The sequence below is a fragment of the Bubalus bubalis genome, chromosome 20, assembly GCF_019923935.1.
Source record: "Bubalus bubalis isolate 160015118507 breed Murrah chromosome 20, NDDB_SH_1, whole genome shotgun sequence".
Classification (NCBI taxonomy): domain Eukaryota; kingdom Metazoa; phylum Chordata; class Mammalia; order Artiodactyla; family Bovidae; genus Bubalus; species Bubalus bubalis.
Window position 1 is genome coordinate 48,084,012 of NC_059176.1, and position 23,062 is coordinate 48,107,073.

A 23,062-nucleotide genomic window follows, 5' to 3' on the forward strand; every position below is an offset into this window, starting at 1 on the left:
CACAACTGAGTGATTGAAAACAACAACCCATTTCACCAAGGACTTGGGTTCTGCTTTCTACCCTCCACCCCTCTCCCCCTGTCCCAGCAGGGTTCAGAGCGTTGACCTCTCCAATCAAACAGCCTCAGCTGCCCCCAGAGACCCACTTTCTCAGCCACACCCAAGGCTCGTCAGAAAGATGACTCTTCTGAAATCTTACTCAGAAATCCCCCTTCTGACCCCGACTTCCTGAGCCACCATTTCTACTCCAGTCCCCACACACCCTGTTATCTGACTCCACTGGGACTTCTGTCCCATGTCCTTCCTCTCAGTCTGCCTGTCCCCTCTTCATTCCCTGGCCAAGCCCACCGACTCAGAGGCCTTCAGGACACCCTCACCAGCCCTCCTCCTGCTCTGACCCTGGCGTTTCTCAGTAGCTACACACTGCCCCTAAACCCCCTCCCTCTTCTGCCTCCAGACCTCTCCTCTCATCAGGGCCCTTCTCTCCTCACAGCCGGAAACTCCAGGTTTCCTTCAGAGGGCAGCTCCCTCAGCAACCCAGCTGCCCCCACGCCATCCTTTCTCATGGAAAACGCCTAAATCTGTACCCATCCGTACTTCCCTCCCCTCTGCCTTACCTAGTTCTCGTTTTTCACGTGTGATTTATCTGTGCTTCCTCCAAGGATTCCTGGTTCTCCCAGGCCTCCTTCTCATCCTCTCCAGCTGCTTTTCACCCTCAGCCCGAAGACGGTCTATGTGTGTGTTTAGCTCCTCAGTTGTGTCTGACAACGCCACGAACTGTAGTCCGCCAGTTTCCTCCATCCATGGGATTCTCCAGGCAAGAATGCTGGAGTGGGTTGCCATTCCCTTCTCCAGGGGATCTTCCCAACCCAGGGCTTGAACCTAGGTCTCCTGCATTGCAGGCAGATTCCTTACCATCTGCGCCACAGTCTCCTCCTTGCAAAAGGCCAACAGTGAAACAACGGTCTCAACTCTGACTTCTCCTCCAACCACGACCTCTCTCTGGAAGAGTTGCTCATGCTCAGCTCTGGTCTCAACTCCTCTGGCCAGTCCAGTCCCTCTCCTCTGTGGCCCTTCCCTGACATTTGAGCCCTGTGGCCGCTCTTGTTCCCCCCCCCCCCCAGGTCCTCTGTCTGGCTCCAGTAAATCCTTCTCTTGTTCTCTCAGGGCACGTCCTCCGCTACCATCTCTTTTCTCAGAACCACTGTCCCCAGGCCATCACCTCTAAGCTGATGGCCCCCGACATCCAGCCTCCCATCCCCCTGCCTGTTAGCTCAGGCTCACCTGCGCTCCACCCCATGTGCCTGCTGCACAGCCCTTCATAGCTCTGTGTACACTGGCGAGCATTCCTCACCACACTTGACACTGGCCGTCCCCATACAACTCAGCTTTGTGAGGACAGGGACCTTGCCTTCCACTTGAATTCTATATCGCTGGTGCCTGGCATGTAGGAGGTGCTCAAATATTTTCGCTGACTGCTGACTTCTGCCCGCCCTCTCAGATCACAGCCTTTATCTACCACACAGCACTCCTCCTCCCCTCAAATCCAGCCTGAGTCCGGAAGGGCTGCCTCAGCCCCCATTCTCTCTCTCCTTAGCCTGACACCCATCTTCTCATCCGGCTCCCTCCTCATCTCTGGCCCACGAAGCAGCCTCTACCTCCCCTTAGAAATTAGCAGAGTAGGGACTTCCCAGGTGGTCCAGTAGTGAGGACTCCGAACTCCCAGTGCAGGATGCCTGGGTTCAATCCCTGGTCAGGGAACTAAGATCTCACTTGCCACATGATGTGGTCAAAATAAAGAGATTTTTTAAAAAGAAAAAAAAAATTAGTGACAGATTTTACTTTAATGTTTTTGTGCCCCAGGGTTCTTAAACAATAAGTACCCCCCCAGTTTTATAGCATTGTAGGGGTTCATTGTGTAATGAATTCATAATGAGAGCACTTAAAATCATGCCGTCAATAAATAAACACTCAATAAATATCAATTATTATATTATTTGTTGCATGGATACACTGTCCTTTAAAAAAAAAAAAAAGGATTCACAAATCTTTAGAAGTACTGAATCTGTATAGTGCTTGCTTTGAAACACCAAATCTTAACGGTCTTAAGTTGGTCCTATTTAGGTCCTGTTTGCCAAATGAGCGCTTTACTATTTCCAAGTATGGAAAAGCCAGTTATATATATGGGACTGTGTCCCCCTGTGGACACTAGATGGAGCCGAGACACAAGAGTAGCTGTCAGGACCCAGAAACAGCCCCTAGCGCCCCCTGACCCTCTCCTCCAATTTCACCTTTAGACGGGTAGACGGCAGTGTGGTTAACAGGTAATCCTGCAACGGCAGAGTATAAGTCTCTCTAGTGACCGCTCAGACCCTGCACGTCACACGTCCCCGAAGCAGGTCAAGGGTGGCTTCTTGGGTTTATGGGTGAGGAAGGAGGCCCAGATGGCGCTGAGTCACCTGGCGACACCGGGAGCCCAGATCTTGCGCACGGCCGGGCTTCCCCACCGGCGCATCGCGGACCCCCAAAGCTCAAATGTGTGGGCGGAGCCCGGCAAGGGGCACGACCCCTTCGGACCCCCAGGGCCTGAACCGCGCCCCTCACCCACCCGGGGGCCCGGGGGACCCAGCCCCGAGCGGAGGGTCGTGGAGCGCGGGGAGGGAGCACAAGCCCAAAGGGAGGGCCGGCTTTTCTCTTTCCAGCAGTGTTTTTTAATTTTTAAAATAAAAGGCTTTGCTTTTATAATAATAGTACACGCACATTGTAAAAAATTCAGGTTAACACTGAAGAGCACAAAAAAGAAAATTTTCAGGTAATCCGGAAAGCAGCACCCGCAGAAACGTCGATGGAGACATCTGCTTACGCACGTATTCAGAGAAAAAGACCAGATAGGTGCCTGGAAATTTCAACCAAGAAGTGTTCACAGAATACATGCTTCTTTTGGGAAAAGTCTTTCACAGAAAGGAAAAAGAAAAAGAAGAAGAAGAAGCCTAAATGTAACTAAAGAAATTCCCGAGCTGCAAATAATTAAAAGAGAAGGAAAATACCCAGAAGCTGAATTCATCCTTTAAATTTGTTCCAACTGTAGATGGCATCTCTTGACAGCGCTGGAGCCGGGAGGAAATGAGCTCACCCACTTCCCCTCTCCTCCCCCTCCCAAAGGTTGTGAGTTCTTAATTTTACATTGTCAAGGTTTGTGCTGCTCGCATCCTGTCCTGTAACCATCCTTCCCACCATTGTTTGGCCCCATTCTGTGTGTGCCTGGGTCGCCTGCTCTCTGCCAGGCCTTTCAGAGTGGATTTCCCAGCCCTCCCTCCTGAGTTCTTTATTTCATTTATTTATTTTAGCTACCCCATGTAGCATGTGGGATCTTAGTTCCCCAACCAGCTATTGAACCTGCGCCCCCTGCAGTGGACGCCCAGTCTTAACCCCTGGACTGCCAGGGAAATCCCGTTAGTTCTTTATTTTGATTCCCCTCATGTCTGACTTGACTTGTCCCTAAGAAATCTGTTTAGGAAGGGCTTTGGGCAGTGGTCACAGACAAGGGGGTGGTTGGCTGCTGGGAGCAAAGGTTGGAGACCTCAGTTCTGAAAAGGGGTGGGTGGGCTCTAAAACTGGCTGAATTATCCCCAGTGAAACTGACATAAATCCCCAATGTAGGGACCAGCACTAATACTCTTCAGTATGATTCCTGGCTGAAAACTGAGTCTTCAGCTTGTATTTGGTGGCACACAGTCCCCACGTGGCTCAGTGGTAATGAATCCTCCTGCAGGTGATGCAGGAAACTCGGGTTCGATCCCTGGGTTGGGAAGATCCCTTGGAGAAGGAAATGGCAACCAGAATACTGACACTTGTCTGGGAAATCCCTTGGACAGAGGAGCCTGGAGGGCTACCGTCCATGGGGTCGCAAAAGAGTTAGACACAACTGAGCACACAAGTTGAATTCTTAGAATTTGGAAATAGAGGAAATGACAGGGGTAGGGATCCCAGAGGGTATTGTTTCATTCATTTTTTTTTTTTTTTTCCACATCACGCAGCACGTAGGATCTAAGTTCCTGGCCCAGGGATCAAACTTATGCCCTCTACCTTGGGAGCACGGAGTTTTAACCACTGAACTACCGGGGAAGTCTCTTATTTTTTGAAGAAAGAACATGCCAGATTTCTGGTTCAGGGGGCCTCTGTTTCCAGGCCATCACCACTACCTTAACAACCCCCCTCACACACACACACACACACACACACACTACATACACACACACACACACACACATTTCATCCCTTTGACAGCAGTGCCCTGTCCCGTATTCACCTGGAAAAATCCAGCTTCTCCTTTAAGACCTAGGTCAAATGACACCTCCTCTGTGAAGCCTTTGTGAAATCTATATTGTGGCTTGGCAAACAGGGATGTATGGTCAGCTTGTGCATAGGAATAAGACCTAGGGACTTCCCTGGCAGTCCAGTGGTTAGGGCTCCATGGTTCCACTGCAGGGAGCCAGGGTTTGATCCCTGGTCCAGGAACTAAAATTCTGAATGCTCTGTGGCATGGCACACACACACACAAAGGACTATCTAGACACAGTACTGCATGGGGGCCAAGGGTGTGGGCTCTGGAGTTGTAGAGACCTGGGTTCAAATCTGCCTCCACTCTTCCTGGCTCTGAAGTCAGGGCAAGCAAGTGGCCTCTGTGTCATTCAGTTTCCTTATTTATAAAACAGGGATGGAAAGGTTGTGCCAGCCCCTGGTACACACTTCCTAAATCTTCGATATTGTTTTCACTGTTAACTGTTTTCACTAAATGGGTCCTTTATTGCTAGACCTCAGAAACACAACAAAAGGATTCGTTGAGAAGACCAAGTACTCTGAAAGGAGCACTGAACAGTGTCCTCCATGCACAGAGGGCTCCTGTGGGGCTGCCACCCTCCTGTCTAAGGAGCTGGTGTGACTGACATTGACCAGTCTGACCAGAGCAACAGCAGCCAAATTCACATCTCCTGGTTGCACCAGCTTTTTCTTTATTCCAAAGGATTTTCAGGACTAACCTCTTGTGCTGGTGCTCTTTCACTCAGCATGTCTGACTCCTTGCGACCCCATGGATGTAGCCCCCCAGGCTCCTCTGACCATGGAATTTCCCAGGCAAGAATACTGGAGTGGGTGGCTATGCCCTCCTCCAGGGAATTTTCCTGACCCAGGGATCAAACTCACTTCTTTCGTGTCTCCTGCATGGGCAGGCAGATTCTTTTTTTTTTTTTTTTTTTTAATTTATTTTTAATGGAAGGATAATTGCTTTACAATATTGTGTTTGTTTATGCCATACGTCAACATGATTGAACCATAGGTATACATCCCACCCCCTAGGTTGTCACAGAGCGCTGGTTTGAGTTCCCTGAGTCGTACAGCAGGCAGGCGGATTCTTTACCACTGCACCGCCTGAACTAAACTCAGATGATGCTTCTTCTTCATCTGCTCAAAACTTGGCCTTGTAAGTATTGGATCTTCCTTAACTGCTTTCTGCAGGGCTTTGGTTTCACTCCAACAAGCCCAGCACACTGCCAGGGACTGCTTTATTGGTTGCAAGATGAGCCATGCAGACTGGAGGCTGCTGGGCCCTCCCCTCCCAGAAGCTGGGCCTGTGCACACAGGGTCCCCTGGCATGTTGGCTCAATCCACTTGGCCAATCGGATGCTCCCTCCCAGGACTCTGAAGCCTGAGTGGGAAAGTGAGTGAAGCAAAAGTGAGTAAGCAAGTAGTTACTGACACTGAGCCACATTAATGACAGTGCCTTGGAAAGAAGTTTCCCCAGGCCCCTGCACGGCCATTATTCTGCCATTGGGAAGCTTGGCCATTCAGCAGTTCTCCTAGGCTGGGTGCTACCCCACTGACTTTCTCATCTGTCCTCTGGAGCAGAGAACTGCTTCATTTCACAGTTTGTGAGGCTGAACTCCTCAAAGAGAAGCCTGGGATCTTGTAACGCTGTGTCTTCCCCGGACCCGGGGGCTGGTCTACCATCTGGGCTCTTGTTGCTGACTCTGCCTTCTCTTTCAGATTCACGGGTAGCAGTGGGAGCTGGTGAAATGTGTCATTCCTGGCTCCACGTTCTTTCGGAAGAAAGAATTCCGTGGGCCAGCCCTGGGGAACGTCCGGTTACACCAGCACACAGCTCTAGCTGCTGCAGAGCCCTCACTCAGGGGGCCTGAGAACTAGTGCTCCCCACAGCAAAGCCTGGCAAATCCTAGTCCCGCAGAATGTTGACAAAGGGATGCACAGGTGGGGCTTCCCTGGTGGTCCAGTGGCTAAGACTCTGCGCTCTCAATGCTGGGGGCATGGGTTCCATCCCCAGTCAGGGAACTAGATCCCACATGCCGCAACTAAAGATCCTGTGTGCCTCAACTAAGACCCGGTGCAGTCAAATAGATAAATTAACATTTTTTTAAAAGGTGGGGGGAGATGCACAGAGCAATGTTCCTCTGGCCTGAGGTGTTGGCTGCCTAAACACAGTGGAAAGACATCTTCACTAAGGACATTCTCAGGGGCTCTCAAGGGCCAACCCACTTCCAAGAGGTTGACATGGTGGTTGGCATTGCTCAGACTTGTTTGACCCCTGAGTCCTTTTCTTCGGGACCATCTTGTGTGGCTGATGTTCTTTGGAACACACTGGAAAAGGCGTGGAGACGATAGGGATGGATGAGAGCAGGAGGTGGGAGAGAAGTGGACTTTGAAAGGAGCAAAGAAGGAGAAGGGAAAGGATGGAGCAAAATGGAAAAGAACACATGGAAAGGAGAGGGCATCCAGAGGTTTTTGAGGGGTTTGTTTGTTTTGGCCTTGCCGCGAGGCATGAGGGATCTTGGTTCCCTGACTAGGGGTTGAACCCGCGTCCCTACAGTGGAAGTGCAGAGTCTCAATCACTGAATCAGCGTGGAAGTCCCTCCTGGAGGTTTCACAGAAGGCCTGGTGAGTCCAGGCTCAGGGAAGCCCATGAGACGCCTCTGAACCATCCGTGAATACTATTAATACACCTACAGATGGCTAGAACTCTTTTTTTTTTCCCAATTCAAAAATGTCTCCAGGGTCATCTAGTTTGTGTGAATGAGTGTGGCTCACCAATGCAGGTTTGTTAAAATATCTTTGGTAAAATAGTCATTTTACCAAATGAATCTTGACTTGAAATCTTGGAGAAAATAAAACTGAAATCCAGAAGAAAGTTATGTGATTAGGTGAGAATTAATGGTGAAGAGATTGAATCAATATGGCAGCTTGAACACATGTTCCAACCTAAGTGGGAAAAATATATATACATTAAAAAAAAAATTTATCATAGGGCTAGAAGCTACAAAGGGATATCCTCTTTATCAGAAGTTGTGAGGAGGGTCTTCCCTGGCAGTCCAGTGGTTAAGACTCTGTGCTTCCAATGCAAGGGGCACGGGTTTGATCCCTGGTGGAGGGGCTAAGATCCCGCATGTTGCTTGGCGTAGCCAAAAAAAAATAAAAATAAATAAAATAGCAAGAAGAAAAAAATGATGAGGAGTAAAGGATGCCGAAGAGTGAAAGGCAAAGAGATGGGATTGAGTTGAAGGTGAAAGTCTAGCCGTAAGTGTTCAGAAGAGGATGCTGTGAAAGGAAGGGCTGGCCTTTGGGGTGGGGCAAGTGCAGAGTAGGTGGGCACAAGAAGCAGGACCAGGCAGCTGACAAGGTGACCAGTGGGTGTGGTTAGGCCTTGCTGCTCCCCACTGCACCAAGCAACTGGCCCGGATGATGCTAGCAGACAGCAGAGAGATAAGGACAAACCGGGAGGCTTATTTACCACAAGGGCAGGACACAGGGCTCATTTCCTTCAGAAACAATGAGCCCTTTATCAGTAAGATAAAGACTGACAGCAACAGAAACCCCAGGGTGAAGACACCACCAGGCAATTCACAGAGAAAGAAACACAAAGAGCTCATACGCACATGAAAAGACTCTTGATCTCATGCATAATGAGAGAAAGAACCAGATATAAATTGTTCACTCTTGACACTCACTCTTGACAGCTCAGGGCTGGGGAGGGTGTGGGGAAATAGAGCTCTCACATAGAGCTGATGGGATGTAAATTGGTACCACCTTTCTGGAGGACAGTTTGATATCAGCCACTAGACAGAATTATGAAGGCACTGGAAGAAAATATGATAAAAAAGTTTTTATATTCCTAGAGTGGGGAAAACTTTCCTAAACAAGATGAATATACCAAAGATAAAAGACAGGTGACAGCCATTAGGGGCAACATACATAATAACCTAAAATATGCAGAGTCTCTTCATATCACAGGATAAAGTTTTATTTTCCAACATATAAATGGTCAAAAGACAAGAATAGGCAATTCGCAGAAGAAACGCAAGTGGCCACTTGTTGAGAAGTGACATTTATGCTCACTAAGGATCAGAGAAATGCAAATTTTAAAAGTGATAATATCTAGCATTGGCAAGAAGAAAGGCTTGCTCCTGGACACAGTGGGCTTTATGTGCTGGTACGGTCTTTTGAAGGACCATGGAGAGAAAGCATCAGCATGAAAAATGTCTACTTCTAGGAACCTATCTGGGAGAAGGCAATGGCACCCCACTCCAGTACTCTTGCCTGGAAAATCCCATGGAAGGAGGAGCCTGGTGGGCTGCCGTCTATGGGGTCGCACAGAGTCGGGCATGACTGACGTGACTTAGCAGCAGCAGGAACCTATCCTTTAGAAATACTTGCTCAATGGTAGGTGGGTATGTGAAGAAGTATGCATGTGATAGAACTCTTTGTTTTAGAGAAAAACTGAAGATAACCTAAAGATAATCTAAATAATCAGAATGTGGGGAGAGAAAGGGGCGTTCACCTGTATTTTTGTATTGTTTGAACTTCTATTTAGGATTTTTAAAATTAATGCCAAATGTCTGATTTTCAAGAAGTTATTTAGGACTTCCCTCGTGGTCCAGTAGTTGAGAATCTGCCTGCCAATGCAGGGGATATGGGTTTGATCCCTGGTCAGGGAAGATTCCACATGCCACAGAGCAACTAAGCCCATGAGCCACAACTACTGAAGGCCTCGCTCTAGAGCCCGTGCTCCACAAGAGAAGCCACCACAGTGAGAAGCCCGAGCACCACAACTAGAGAGGAGCCCCTGCTTGTTGCAACTAGAGAAAGCTCGAGCACAGCCACGCAGACCTACTGCAGACAAAAATAAATAATAATAAAAAAAGAAATTACTTAGAGTGAACTGAAACTGCAGCATCTCCCATCCCTAAATTTAAACGACCTTGAAATCAACACCCAAAACCTCTCAGGCACAGCCAGAACAAAAAAGGAAAAGCATAGCTCAGAATCTGAATCCCTATAGTCTAGCCCCTCCTGAAGGGAAGAGATGAAGAGGAGTCCCTTCACACAGCACCTCCTTTACCTGGCTGGAGAGCCTGATGCATGGTGAGTATATGGTCATAACTGCATGGAGTAAGCTGGCCAGTTCCCCGTGCCCATATCTGGGCTGAGATCTTTGTCCTCCTCCAAACACTAGTGACCCAGCCTGCCCCCAGGTGCCACTTCTCTCTCTGCCTCTGCCATTTTGGTCTCATCTCACCCATGACTCTACCTGCTGTCTTTGTCATTACTCCTATTCAGGGCTGATTGTCAAAATACATAACAACGGCTAGAGCATGGCCATCTGCCAGGCAGAACAGACACCAGCTGTACCAGTGGACTGCTGCTGCTAAGTCGCTTCAGTTGTGTCCGACTCTGTGCGACCCCATAGATGGAACCCCACCAGGCCCCACCATCCCTGGGATTCTCCAGGCAAGAACACTGGAGAGGGTTGCCATTTCCTCCTCAAATGCATAAAAGTGAAAAGTGAAAGTGAAGTCGCCCAGTCGTGTCTGACTCTTAGCGACCCAATGGACTGCAGCCCACCAGGCTCCACCATCCATGGGATTTTCCAGGCAAGAGTACATGCCGCAACAAAGATCAAAAATCCTGGGTGCCACAACTAAGCCCTGGCCCATCCAAACAATAAATAAATAATTTTTAAAAAAAGATTAAAAACACAATAAAATAAAACCCTCTAATAGCTTCCCACCAGTCTTAGAATCAAAAGCAAATTCTTGGCCGTGACCTTACAAAGCCTGGTGTGAACTGGCCTCTACCTACTGCCCAATCTCATCATGTCCTTCTTTATGCACTAAACACACCAAGCTTCCATCTATCCCCCAACTTCCCAAGTTCATCCCTTCTGTTTCCTGCTCCCTCTGCCTAGAAGTCTCCTTACCCAGATCTTTGGGTGACTGGTTCCTTCTCATCTTTCAGGTTTCTCAGCTCAAACATCATCCCCTCAGACAGGCTTCCCTGACCACCTTATCAAAAATAGCCCCTGCCCTATCCTATCACTCTCTTTCACATCACCTTGTTTTGGGGGGTTGTTCACTGTTACAAATGTGTGGGTACTACCTCAATGATGATACATGATTTGCATTTTACAGTCTGGTGGTATGATGTATGTACACCTGCAGTCTCTGCCAACGTCTGCTACATTTCCTTAGGGGATGCGCATTCACATCCCCGGGTGTTAAGTCTTCCTAGCACTGATCTCTACCTGCAGTTTTCTTGTTTATGGGATCACCACTCTTCTCCCTTCATGTACCAACGAGAGTTCTTGTTCACAGGCAGCAGATCCTTCTCTAGCCGGTTTCAGCAGGAAAGGAATTTGTTTAAGGATATTGGGTACCTCCTAGAATCTCCAGGAAAGCAGAGAACCAGGCATGGAGGCCATCTGTGTGGACAGCCCCCATCGCACTGACGCTGTCGTTTGCTCTGGGGGTGCACTTGACGATGGACGCCGCCACTGGGGTGCCTGCTGCCGCTGCCTCTGGGAGCCAGATGGATCCACTGTCATCCTTGCTTGGTGCCTGCTTCTCAATGACACGTAGCCTCATGCGAGCGCATCTGATTGGTGGCGTCTTAAGTCACGTGCTCTGCTCCTTCTCCACGTGAGGCTGGGAAGCCACCTGGCTTCTACTGTGGGGAGGTACGTGTTCGCTGGGTGGGGAATTCTCAAAATGTAGGAAGGGTGTTCCATGGTGTAGGGATGTCAAAGTGAAGATGGTGTGTATCTTGCACCATCTACCCCTTAGTTACTTAACATCCTCATCAACCCTCCTTCCATAAGTAATGTTACAAACAACAAGAGAGAGCTGGTTCGCAAAAAGAAAATAGTTACTTGCAAAGAGAATTCATGACTTCACTCTAAAATGTGGGACTTTCTGCCATTTTCTGACCATCTTACTCACATACCTATTTCTTGTTTGCTTACAGCAGCCCTCTAGTAAGACTTATAAGAGCTTGGGCCTTGTTCATCTCTGTATCCTCATACAGCAGTGTCCAGCACATCATCAGTTCAGTTCAGTTCAGTCACTCAGTTGTGTCCGACTCTTTGTGGCCCCATGAATTGCAGCACGCCAGGCCTCCCTGTCCATCACCAACTCCCAGAGTCTACTCAAACTCATGTCCATAGAGTTGGTGATGCCATCCAGCCATTTCATCCTCTGTCGTCCCCTTCTCCTCCTGCCCCCAATCCCTCCCAGCATCAGGGTCTTTTCCAATGAGTCAACTCTTCACATGAGGTGGCCAAAGTATTGGAGTTTCAGCTTCAGCATCAGTCCTTTCAATGAACACCCAGGACTGATCTCCTTTAGGATGGACTGGTTGGATCTCCTTGCAGTCCAAGGGACTCTCAAGAGTCTTCTTCAACACCACAGTTCAAAAGCATCAAGTCTTTGGCACTCAGCTTTCTTCACAGTCCAACTCTCACATCCATACATGACCACTGGAAAAACCATAGCCTTGACTAGACAGACCTTTGTTGGCAAAGTAATGTCTCTGCTTTTGAATATGCTATCTAGGTTGGTCATAACTTTCCTTCCAAGGATTAAGTGTCTTTTAATTTCATGGCTGCAGTCATCATCTCCAGTGATTTTGGAGCCCCCAAAAATAAAGTCAGACACTGTTTCCACTGTTTCCCCACCTATTTCCCATGAAGTGATGGGACCAGATGCCATGATCTTCGTTTTCTGAATATTGAGCTTTAAGCCAACTTTTTCACTCTCCTCTTTCACTTTCATCAAGAGGCTTTTTAGCTCCTCTTCACTTTCTGCCATAAGGGTGGTGTCATCTGCATATCTGAGGTTCTTGATATTTCTCCCGGCAATCTTGATTCCAGCTTGTGCTTCTTCCAGCCCAGCATTTCTCATGATGTACTCTGCATAGAAGTTAAATAAGCAGGGTGACAATATATAGCCTTGACATACTCCTTTTCCTATTTGGAACCAGTCTGTTGTTCCATGTCCAGTTCTAACTGTTGCTTCCTGACCTGCATATAGGTCTCTCAAGAGGCAGATCAGGTGGTCTGGTATTCCCATCTTTTACAGAATTTTCCACATTTTATTGTGATCCACACAGTCAAAGGCTTTGGCATAGTCAATAAAGCAGACATAGATGTTTTTCTGGAACTCTCTTTTTTCGATGATCCAGCGGATGTGGCAATTTAATCTCTGGTTCCTCTGCCTTTTCTAAAGTCACCTTGAATATCTGGAAGCCAGCACATCACAGGTACCCATAAATGTTGTTAGTGAATTGTGTCCATGAAGTCCCTTCCTACAGTGAACAGGGCTGACTGGTGTGACCAGTAGGGAACTGTGGAAGTGGCAGTGTATGACTTTCAAGCCTCAGTGGCCATGGCTAACAGCCTCCTCCTTTGCCTGTTCCAATTTCGGGTTTCAGAGAAGAGGAATCCAACTGGCTTATGTTGCCTATTTGTACCAAGCCATAGATTTTCAGGAGGCCCTATAAACTGGGGGCTTTGGGGAGAGCTGTTTGCCCACTTGGATCATCAGAAAGGACTATGTCTATAGTTAACACGTCTAGTACAATGGGATCACATCTTACCTGAGGGCTGGATTCGAAATCTCCAGGTAAGGCTTTATCCCATATAGTCATTGTTGTTCGTGTGTGCCTGTGTAATGTGCTCAGTTGCTCAGTCGTGTCCGATTCTTTACGACCCCATGGACTGTAGCCCACCAGGCTCCTTTGTCCATGGGATTCTCCAGGCAAGAACACTGGTGTGGGTTGTGATATCCAACTCCAGGTGACCTTCGCTACCCAGGAATGGAACCCAAGTCTCTTATGTCTCCAGTATTAGCAGATGGATTTTTTTTCCCCCTGGGGAGCCTTAGAGTTACTCATGAACATCTCTTACGTTACCCTTAAAATTCTCCACCGTCTAGTACCACCAATCAAAAATCCAGTTCAGCCAGTTTTTCCCTTTAACTGGGAAGATAACTGTTTCTTTGGTTGTGCACATGAAGTAGCTGGTTTACCTTATGGGTCTTATTGTATGAAAAGCACATCTTTGGACTTTTGGGGTCATGATGAGATGCTCACATATAAGGGGCACACGGGACCCTAGATTCTTGCAGAGAATCACAGTTTCTGGTCACATCGGTCTCTGCTCATTATGGGGTACGTGCTGTCTGAGTAGAAAGAGAGGCGGAATCTCCAGCAGTATTAAGATCATCCTCTCTTCTCCCCTCCCTTCTTCTCTTTTCCAATTACTTCTCTCTCCTCCCTTTTGAATGAATATATACTACAAGGTTTAGTGATTACAAAAAAAAAAAAAAAACACACAAAAAACCATCCACTTGCGCTTATTGGATTTACACATGAATTGCAAGGAAGTCTGCATATAAAAGGCATAAAACTAATCTGATCCCAGGGAGAAAAGCCCCAAGCACGGAAGTAAAAGAAGAAAGCAGTGAAATTGTACTGATAATCCTGTTCTCTGAAAGGGATCACTCACGTGAATTGAAAGAAGGTTTTAGAAAACAGCTATTACCTATTCTCAGGGCAATCAGGCAAGGACAGTGCAGGGCAAGCGGGTGCCCGGTCATGTTAGCTTGTCACTGGAACCTGTGATTAATAGGGTTAGAGGAGGTTGGATTATTAAATGAGGTAGGTCAGAGAAACCTATGTGGCAAGCAGGAGAAATGCATGGAGAGATGGAAGGAAAGCTAGAGGAAAATGCTGGCCATTTAGGATAAAGTGTGAAGATTTAATGTGGGGGAAAGAGTCCCTGAAGGGAATTCCCTGGTGGTCCAGTGGTTCAGTTCAGTTCAGTTGCTCAGTCGTGTCCGACTCTTTGCGACCCCATGAATCGCAGCACGCCAGGCCTCCCTGTCCATCACCAACTCCCGGAGTTTACTCAGACTCACGTCCATCAAGTCAGTGATGCCATCCAGCCATCTCATCCTCTGTCGTCCCCTTCTCCTCCTGCCCCCAATCCCTCCCAGCATCAGAGTCCTTTCCAATGAGTCAACTCTTCGCATGAGGTGGCCAAAGTACTGGAGTTTCAGCTTCAGCATCAGTCCTTCCAAAGAAATCCCAGGGCTGATCTCCTTCAGAAAGGACTGGTTGGATCTCCTTATAAAGTGTGAAGATTTAATGTGGGGCAAAGAGTCCCTAAAGGGAATTCCCTGGCTGTCCAGTGGTTAGGACCCCATAATTCCACAATAGGGGATGCAAGTTCGATCCCTGGTCAGGAAACTAAGATCCCGCAAGCCACCCTGCATGGTTAAAAAAAAAAATGGTCCCTGAAATGTCTAAATAAATCAGTGGAACAGAATCAGTATTCAAAACATGTCTGTTTTCTCTCTTCTTTCCCTCTCTCTCCCTCCCTGCCTCTCTCTCTCTCTGTCTCACTCACACACACACACATAGGGGCAGAGAGTTTTTTGTATTTCCTTCACTGCTGTCTCCCCAAAACTTAAAACAGTGCCTAACAAGTAGTGGACCCTTAATATTTGCTAAATAAATGGTTATAGTGAACTGAGATGGGTCATCTTGTACCTATCTAAGTAAGAAGCCAACTTGACCCTAAGATACATTCTGGTGAAATTCCTAAACTTGTTGGAAGTGTGAAGATTTAATGTGGGGGAAAGAGTCCCTAAAGGGAGTTCCCTGGCTGTCCAGTGGTTAGGACTCCATAATTCCACAATAGGGGATGCAAGCAGAGGATTTGAAATTTTAGGATTTGAAATCCTAAATTTCAAGCAGAGGAATCAAAGTCAGGTGACTTTCAAAAATATTGATAATCAGGACAGCTTTGAACTTCACCGGGCAACACTCACTGCCAGAGACAATAGAGTGAAAACTACAGAGTCCTTAGGGGACGAGGGCTCCCCAGGACTCCTGAAGCCAGGAAGACAATCAAAGGAAGTCTAGGACCTGGAAACTCAAGGAAATGGCCTCACGGGCCGTCGGCAAAACACAGAGACTAAAGGACACCTCGAAAGAGAGAGCGCTTTCTCACTCTGCTGATGCTTACAGGGTACCATCAACACAGCAGTCTTCCCATGACCCTAAACTGTGGGCCACCTGCTCTTTCTCCCCGGCGTTGGCTTCTTGCGAGAGGAGACAGTCAATGAACAACGAAAGAACGATGGAATCAGCACAGGGAGAGCAGGGTTGGACCTGCTGCCTTAACTTGGCCCAGCTGGAGGGGGCAGCCTCAACCCTCCCTGTGGGACAGCTGGGAGGTCGCAGCCCAGCCCACCACTGTCACGGCTCTGCGACACTGCAGGTGCTTTGACCCTGGGTGATGACCAGAGGGATAGTCTTCCTAGACCCCACCATCCCTCTGCACCGATGGGAAAGCTTGGCCTGGACGCTCTCCCCACAATAGAACTGCAGAACTGAGGCAGGGACATAGGAGGCCATGGAGCGGGGAGATGGCCAAGGAGTCACTGGAGCCCAGACCAGCATGTTTGTTGTGATGAGAAAAGGGCAGCCCAGGTCCCTCTCTCAAATCTCCGGGGCTCCCACCTTTGTGAGCTCCACCCTGAAGCCGCCTTTAGTCCTTTGCCACAAGCCAGACCAGAAGGCAGCGAGCTCATGCCCATCTCCTCCTGAGCCTTGGCCCATCGGGGGCAGGCACAACTCAGGACTCTCCCCAACTCCATCCAGGTGGATGAGTCACACGGCAGGAAAAGCAAAACAAAGGGCCCACTTGGAAATGGGGGAGACCCCTGAAGATCAGGACCTGGCCCTCTGCTCTCTCTCCTCCTCCCACTCCTGGGGCCCAGTTATATCCATGGCACTTGTTTGTGTGTCTCCGCCCTTTCCAGGATTGATTACCTACTACACACTGCAAGCTGGTGGAGAGAACAGCCTCAAAACCCATTGGGACTTCCCTGAGAGTCCAGTGGCTGACTCTGTGCTTCCAATGCAGGGGACCCAGGTTCAGTCCCTAGCTGGGAAACTAAGATCCCATGCCGAAACTAAGAGTTCACGTGATGCAACCAAGACCTTGGCACAGCCAAATAAATAAACAAATTGATAGATAAATAGTTAAACATTAAACAAACAAACAAACAAAAAACCCTGTCATTGTGGAGTTTTTACTCCACAGAGATGACAAGGCAGAGCCCTACATGGATCACCTGTTCCCAGGTCTTTGAAGCTCTGGAGTAATCACCTTGGACATCTCACCCCATCAGTGCACAGTAAGAAAGGAGGTAGGAGTTTTTGTACCTTGGGGACAAAAATAAAAACCAAGTCACTTAAGTGTCACTCTTACGGCAACATTGAGTTCATGACTGAAGACGGAGGGGAAAAAAACCGTTGTCTGAACAGAGACATATGTAGTCAGTTTTAATTCCCATCCCTTTTGAGGGGAAAAAAAACATACTGAATGCCCCCTCCCCCAAATAGGATTAAAATAAATTTCCAGAACAGACACAAAACAGCAGCTAACTGCCTTCAGTACCAAGCACTGTCCGGTGGCTGAATCACCCAGACTTCAGATTATGCCCAGTGGACAGCAAAGGTGGTGATTTACCTCCTGGGCAGGGAAGAGGCGGATGGAAGTGCAGGGACGTGGCGGGGGCCAGGGTGTCCTCTCCCCGTCCCTTTGTCTTTTGGCCTATCCCTCTGTCTTTTTTTCTTCCTGTGTCCCGTGTCTATCCTTCCATCAGTCTTGCTGGTTGTCGGTGTCCTGACCTCTGTTGATCTCTGCCTGCTGACCTGTCTCTCTCAGAACATGAGATCTCTCATCTCTGCTTCCCAGTACATCTGCTTTTCCCCTTCTCTCTCTCTCTTTGCCTCTGGACTGGCTTTCTCATCTCTGCTGCAACATGGCAGTCTTTTCATGACCCTGCACATTGGTGCCTGTACTAACTGACCCTGTCTCTAAGTGACCCAATTCTTGATACCCAGGGCAGGGAGGGGATTGGCTCAGCCTCTGATATGCTTCCTCTGGGTGGCCCACCTCTCTGTTCCATGGCTCTGTGTGTGTGTGTGTGTGTGTGTGTGTGTGTGTAGGTGGAGGGCATGGTCCACTCCTAAGAATGGCCATGGATGTGAAAGTTCTCAGATAAAGAAACAAACCCTGGGGACACAGCTCAAAAAATTCTATGTTGCAGACAGGTGTTCCTGGAAACTCCTGGGACAGACCCCACATGTAACTTTCCCTTTTGCAGATTTTATACATATATAAATCCCTAATGCTTGAAAAAGTCATATATCACATATGACTGAGATAAGGTAGTAACAATAGATCTCTGTTCTACAGGATTCAGGCTGAAAGGTTTTCTAAATGCAGTAGGTTGCGTTAGCATCTTCATGCAGGCTCTTTCTAATTTGAAGATACTATAATTATATACCATGCATTGACATTGCTAGAAATCTGTTGAAAAACTTGGCCCAGGAAGGACCTAACCAAGATAAGCAATTTCCTTGATTTAGACCAGCTAAGATTGTGTCTGAAAAATTCCACACATTGTCAGAGACACTTTTGTGAACAGGGCTTTTCCCTACCTGCTTTATCAAGACCTCCTCACAGCTCTATGAAGGACCAGGAAGGTATATTTTCAGGAGACAATATCTCAAAAAGACGCAGCCCCTTTAAAAAAAATTTTTAACACCGAAAACATTTTGTACTGGCATATAACTCATGAACAACATTGTGGTAATTTCAGGTGAACAGAGAAGGGACTCAGCCATAAATATACAGGTATCCATTCTCCCCCAAACCCTCTCCCATCCAGGCTGCCACATGACATTGAGCAGAGTTCCATGTGTTATACAATAGGTCTTTGTTGGTTATCCATTTTAAATATAGCAGTGTGTACATGACCTTCCCGTAGTCCCTAACTATCCCTTCCCCCCACCAACCATAAGTTTGTTTTCTAAGTCTGTGAGTCTCTGTTTTATAAATCTGTTTGTATCATTTCTTTTTAGATTCCAGATATAAGGGATGTCATATGACATTTCTCCTTCTCTGTCTTACTTCATTCAGTATGACACGCGCTATGTCCACCCATGTTGCTACAAATGACATTATTTCCTTCTTTTTGATGGCTGAGTAATATTCCACTGTATAGACGTACCACATCTTCTCTACCCATTCCTCCGTCGATGGACATTTAGATTGCTTCCATGTCTTGGCTATTGTAAACAGTGCCGCAATGGTCATTAGGGTGCACGTATCTTTTCGGGCCATGTTTTTCACTGAATATATGCCCAGGAGCAGGATTGCAGGGTCATATAGTAGCTTTATTTTTAGTTTTTTAAGGAACCTCCATACTGTTCTCCACAATGGCTATACTGATATACTTTCCCACCAACAGTGTAAGAGGGTTCCCTTCTCTCCACACCCTCTCCAGCATTTGCTATTTGTGGATTTTTTTTTTTTTTTTTTTTTGAAGATAGCCATTCTGACCAGTGGGAAGTGATTGTCTCACTGTAGTTTTAATCTGCATTTCTCAAATAACTAGCGATGTTGAACATTCGAAAAGATGCTTCTTAAATGGCAGGAGGCTGGGGGTGGAGGAGGCAATCACAGTTCTTAGGTTGCAGGCAATACAGCCTGGGTGGCGAGGGGAGGGAGGAAGGGATTCTAGCTTCTTCAAGATTCTGAGTGCTGAATAAACTACCAAAGGAGATGTCTGCGTTAGCTTCTCTATAGAAACTAAATACGGCAAAATTCTCTCACCCTGAATCACAGAAAGCCTAATTGTTGTTTAAGCGGCTGTTTCTCATCCAAGGCATTTGGCAGTTCTGTCTTGTTTCCCAGGAATTTCTTGAAACCATGGTTTGTCTAGTTTCAAATTATGCTGTGAGCATGCCAGGGATGGGCTGGGGCCAGGGTCTGCCCTCCTAGCCCATGCAGAGAGACTCTGGTTTGATCTGTTATTTATTTTCCTAATTTAATTTTTATTTGGTCAGTTATGCAATAAACATTGTTTGAATAGCAACAGTTCCCTCATCCAGCCCTGCAAAGTTCAAACCCTCAAGCCAGTTCTTTTGGTATTTACCTCCCTAATTCTCAGTTAATATGCATCTATGATTATTGACCGATTTTTTTTTTCAATGTAAACCATCATCTATCTACTGATTTCCATCCCCCTATTCTCAAAGATGAAGGTGAAGCTGGCTTATCACTCACCTCTCTGCCTGTACACTCTTGCACCCACACACCCCACACTTGCCTTTTTCTTTCCTTATCTTCCTAAGACCGTTCATCCCAATTTTAACTAAATCAAGAGTGTTTATATTATTATGACTGCAGAAGAGGCTACTAATGCCCTGTCCATCAAGGGGAGGACACCCGACTCTAAGTGAGGGATCAGGAAAAGATATCTGGAAGGAGTTACAGATTGAAGTGACTTCAAGGGATTTCCCTGGAGGTCAAGTGGTTGAGACTCCATGCTTCCATAGCAGTTGGTGTGGGTTCGATCCCTGGTCGGAGAACTGAGATCCCACAAACTTTTTAAAAATAAAATTTAAAAAAAAAGAGAGACTTCAAAGACTAAGCCTAAAATAGCAAGGGGAGAAGGGAGCCTGAGTAGGAAGTGCTCAGGCCTAGAGATGGAGGGAGAGTGTGGTCCACCAGGGAAGCCGACAGAGCCCAGTGGGCTGGATCAAGGCCTGATGGGTGCAGAGCAGTGAAGGATGACTTGGGGTGTCAGCAGAAGGTGGGAGCCACTGGGGAATTTGATGCAGAGTAGTGTCAGGATCAGATTTGCATTTTAGGAAGCTGCCTGTGGCTGCCCTGGGAGGATGAATGGAAGGGGTGTGCCCAGAAGCAGTTTATCTGGGCAAGAGACGGCCCTGGCCTGGAGGAAGTTGTCTGGAAAAGTACAGACACCTGGTCGGATGAGGATGTCAATCATGAGAGTCAAACAAAGGAGAAACTGGCTTAAAAGGGAGGGTGATGCTTTCCCTCTGTTTCGGCATGTTGAGTTCAAGATGCCTGTGGGCTTCATGGGTCTGGAGCTAGGAGAAAAAAAGCCAGGGCTGGAGCAAGATGGATAAATACCTTTTTAAATTAATAGTTGGCTTGGTAATTTCTGTTATAAATCATGCTAAGGGCTTGTTTTAGAAGGTGACATACCCACTCCCGGGAAGGGCTGGGTGTCAGTAGATCTCAAGATTCAGAGGAGCGGGGAGATGCTTCAGATAACGGAGAGGCAAGTTTTGTGGTTGCCATGGTGAAACGAAAGGTAAAGGGAATAGCAGAAGGCTAACATAGCCTCCCCCACCCCTCCGAAACCTGTGGCAAAGTCCAGGAACCCCACAGTGTGGTGCAAGTAAGTGTTGTGAGGGGAGCGAAGAAGAGTGCAGGACTGAACAGATTCCACTGGCTGGAGTGACACGGAAGGTGGGGAAGTCCCAGGGAAGCTGCTTCACGGGCGCCGAGACCCAGCAGAGCAGAGGAGGAGGGAATAGGAGACAAAGAAACAAAGCCCAGAGTGTAGATGGCGCAGGGTGTAGACAACACTCTACACTTCCAGACTCTCGGCTTTGAAGGCGCTTCAGGAGCTCCATGGTTAAATTCTCCTCCAAAGGCCTAAAAACCTTTTAATACCACCATTAAGCTATATTGTTTTCTTTTCTTTCTAGAAAGAAGAGAGAGAGAGAGAGAAGAAAATTGTGACTGTTTTTTAAGATTCAAAGGCTCACCGAAACCTGTGTTCCTCTTTCACACAAAGACATATTTGGACATCAGTGGTCCAAAATGAATATGGAGTGTTTTCAAAAGTTCCTAGCGAAATTCTTGTTCCCAAATTGTGCCAATTACTCGACAGAGAGCGGCCTGCCTTGATGAGGAAATGGGGCTTTGATCGGAGTGTGATCCCCCTCTCTGAAACAGGTTGATTGGTTCTGGACAGTCTGGGGCAGCTCCCCTAAAAAGTTGGGGATCCAATTCTCCCTGGATTATTTTTTTTCTTTTGCTCTCCTTTATTTTGTTCTTTTAGATTTCATTGTTATTATTAAAGTACAATTGCTTCACAAGGCTGTGTTCGTTTCTGCTATATAACAAAGTGAATCAGCTATATGTATACGTTCCTCTCCCTTTTGGATCTCTTGACCACGCCCTCCCAACCCTCTAGGTCATCATGGAGCACTGAGCTGAGCTCCTGCTATACAGCAACTTCCCACTAGCTCTATCTTGTGTATACGGTAGGGTATATATGTCAGTCCCCATCTCCCAATTCACCCCACCCTCCCCGTCCCCTCCTGTGTCCACACATCCATTCTCTACATCCGCATCTCTGTTCCTGCTCTGCAAATATGCTCATCTGTATCATTTTTCTAGATTCCACTTTTTATTAGTATGCTTTATTTTATAGTATGCTTTATTATATGATGTTTGTTTTTCTCTTTCTGACTTACTTCACTCTGTATCTCCCTGGATTATTTTTAAGTACACCAAAGCGAAGACTGTGGCCACAACCAAATCTGCATGGTGTTGTTTAGGGAGAAAAGGGAATGTAGAATAAACCCTTTGGATGGCTCTCTAGGTGTCTTAGTATCTAGATGTTTTCAAGTCATTTCTTATTTTAACAGAACTAAAAATTAGGCTGAGCGTAGAAAAGGGGGCTCCTTCTTGCTTATGTATTGATATAAGGAGAGCAGCAGAGTGATTGGAAGGAGCGAGAGGAGTGGGAGGAGACAAAGGGGAGACCGATGGGAAAGATCTGAGCTTGTTTAAAGGCTAATGAGAAGTACACAGGGAGTAAAGAGGCTGAAGACAATGAAGGGTACTTACTGGTGTTGAGGTTGCAGAACCAAGGGGAAGGAATGGGTTGAGAGCTCAGGAGTAGTGTCTGGCTTTAGAAGGGAAAAGGTGTAGGTAGAGAGAGGTTGGTGAAGGATTGGGTTGGGGTTGAGAGGGAGCAGGAGGTTGAAAGAAGTCCTAGCTGAGTTCTCTTTGCTCCTCAAAGCAGGAAGGGAGGCTGTGTGTTCAGAGTGGCACCAGGGAGATGGAGGTGGTGGCGGCGGTGGTGTTGGAGGTAGAGTTTGGAAAAGCTGACATGGGCAAAGAGAGTAAAGAGTTGACCAGGGAGGTACGATGGGGTGTTCTGATAGGGAGTGGGGGCCCCCCAGAATCCATTCCCCCTTCTTCCATGATGGTAGAAGGTTTAACGGTCAGCCAAGGGCCAGGAAGTCCGCCTCCCAATGCAGGAGACACGGGTCAAATCCCTGGGTCGGGAAGATCCCCTGGAAGAGGGAATGGCAACCTACTCCTCTATCCTTGCCTGGGAAATCCCATGGACAGAGGAGTCTGTGGGCTACAGTCCACAGGGTCGCAAAGAGTCGGATACGACTGAGCAACTAAACAACAAGAACCCAGTGTAAGGAAAGCAGAACAAACATACAAGGAGAGATGAAGCCCCTGGAGTGTCTCTCTGACTCCATCCCCCCGGTCCCCAGCCTCGATGCCCCCAGCACCTTGAATTTGGGCTGTATCCCTCGGTCTCCACCATGGCAGCCCAGAGGGGCTGGCCGAGTGTGGTGGGTCACGTTGCAGATGGATGAAGCAACTGCATCATAGCACTGCCCTGACAATTAGGAAGAGAGATTGTGGGAGCAACAAAACTCTCCTTCAGAGATAAAAATAGAGGAGTTGCAGGAGCAGAAACCGGAAGCCGTCTATCACGGATACATCAGCTCTGACACAAGAAGTGACAAGTTTAGTGAGTGGCCATCTTAGGACACAGAAGCCTGTGAGGGG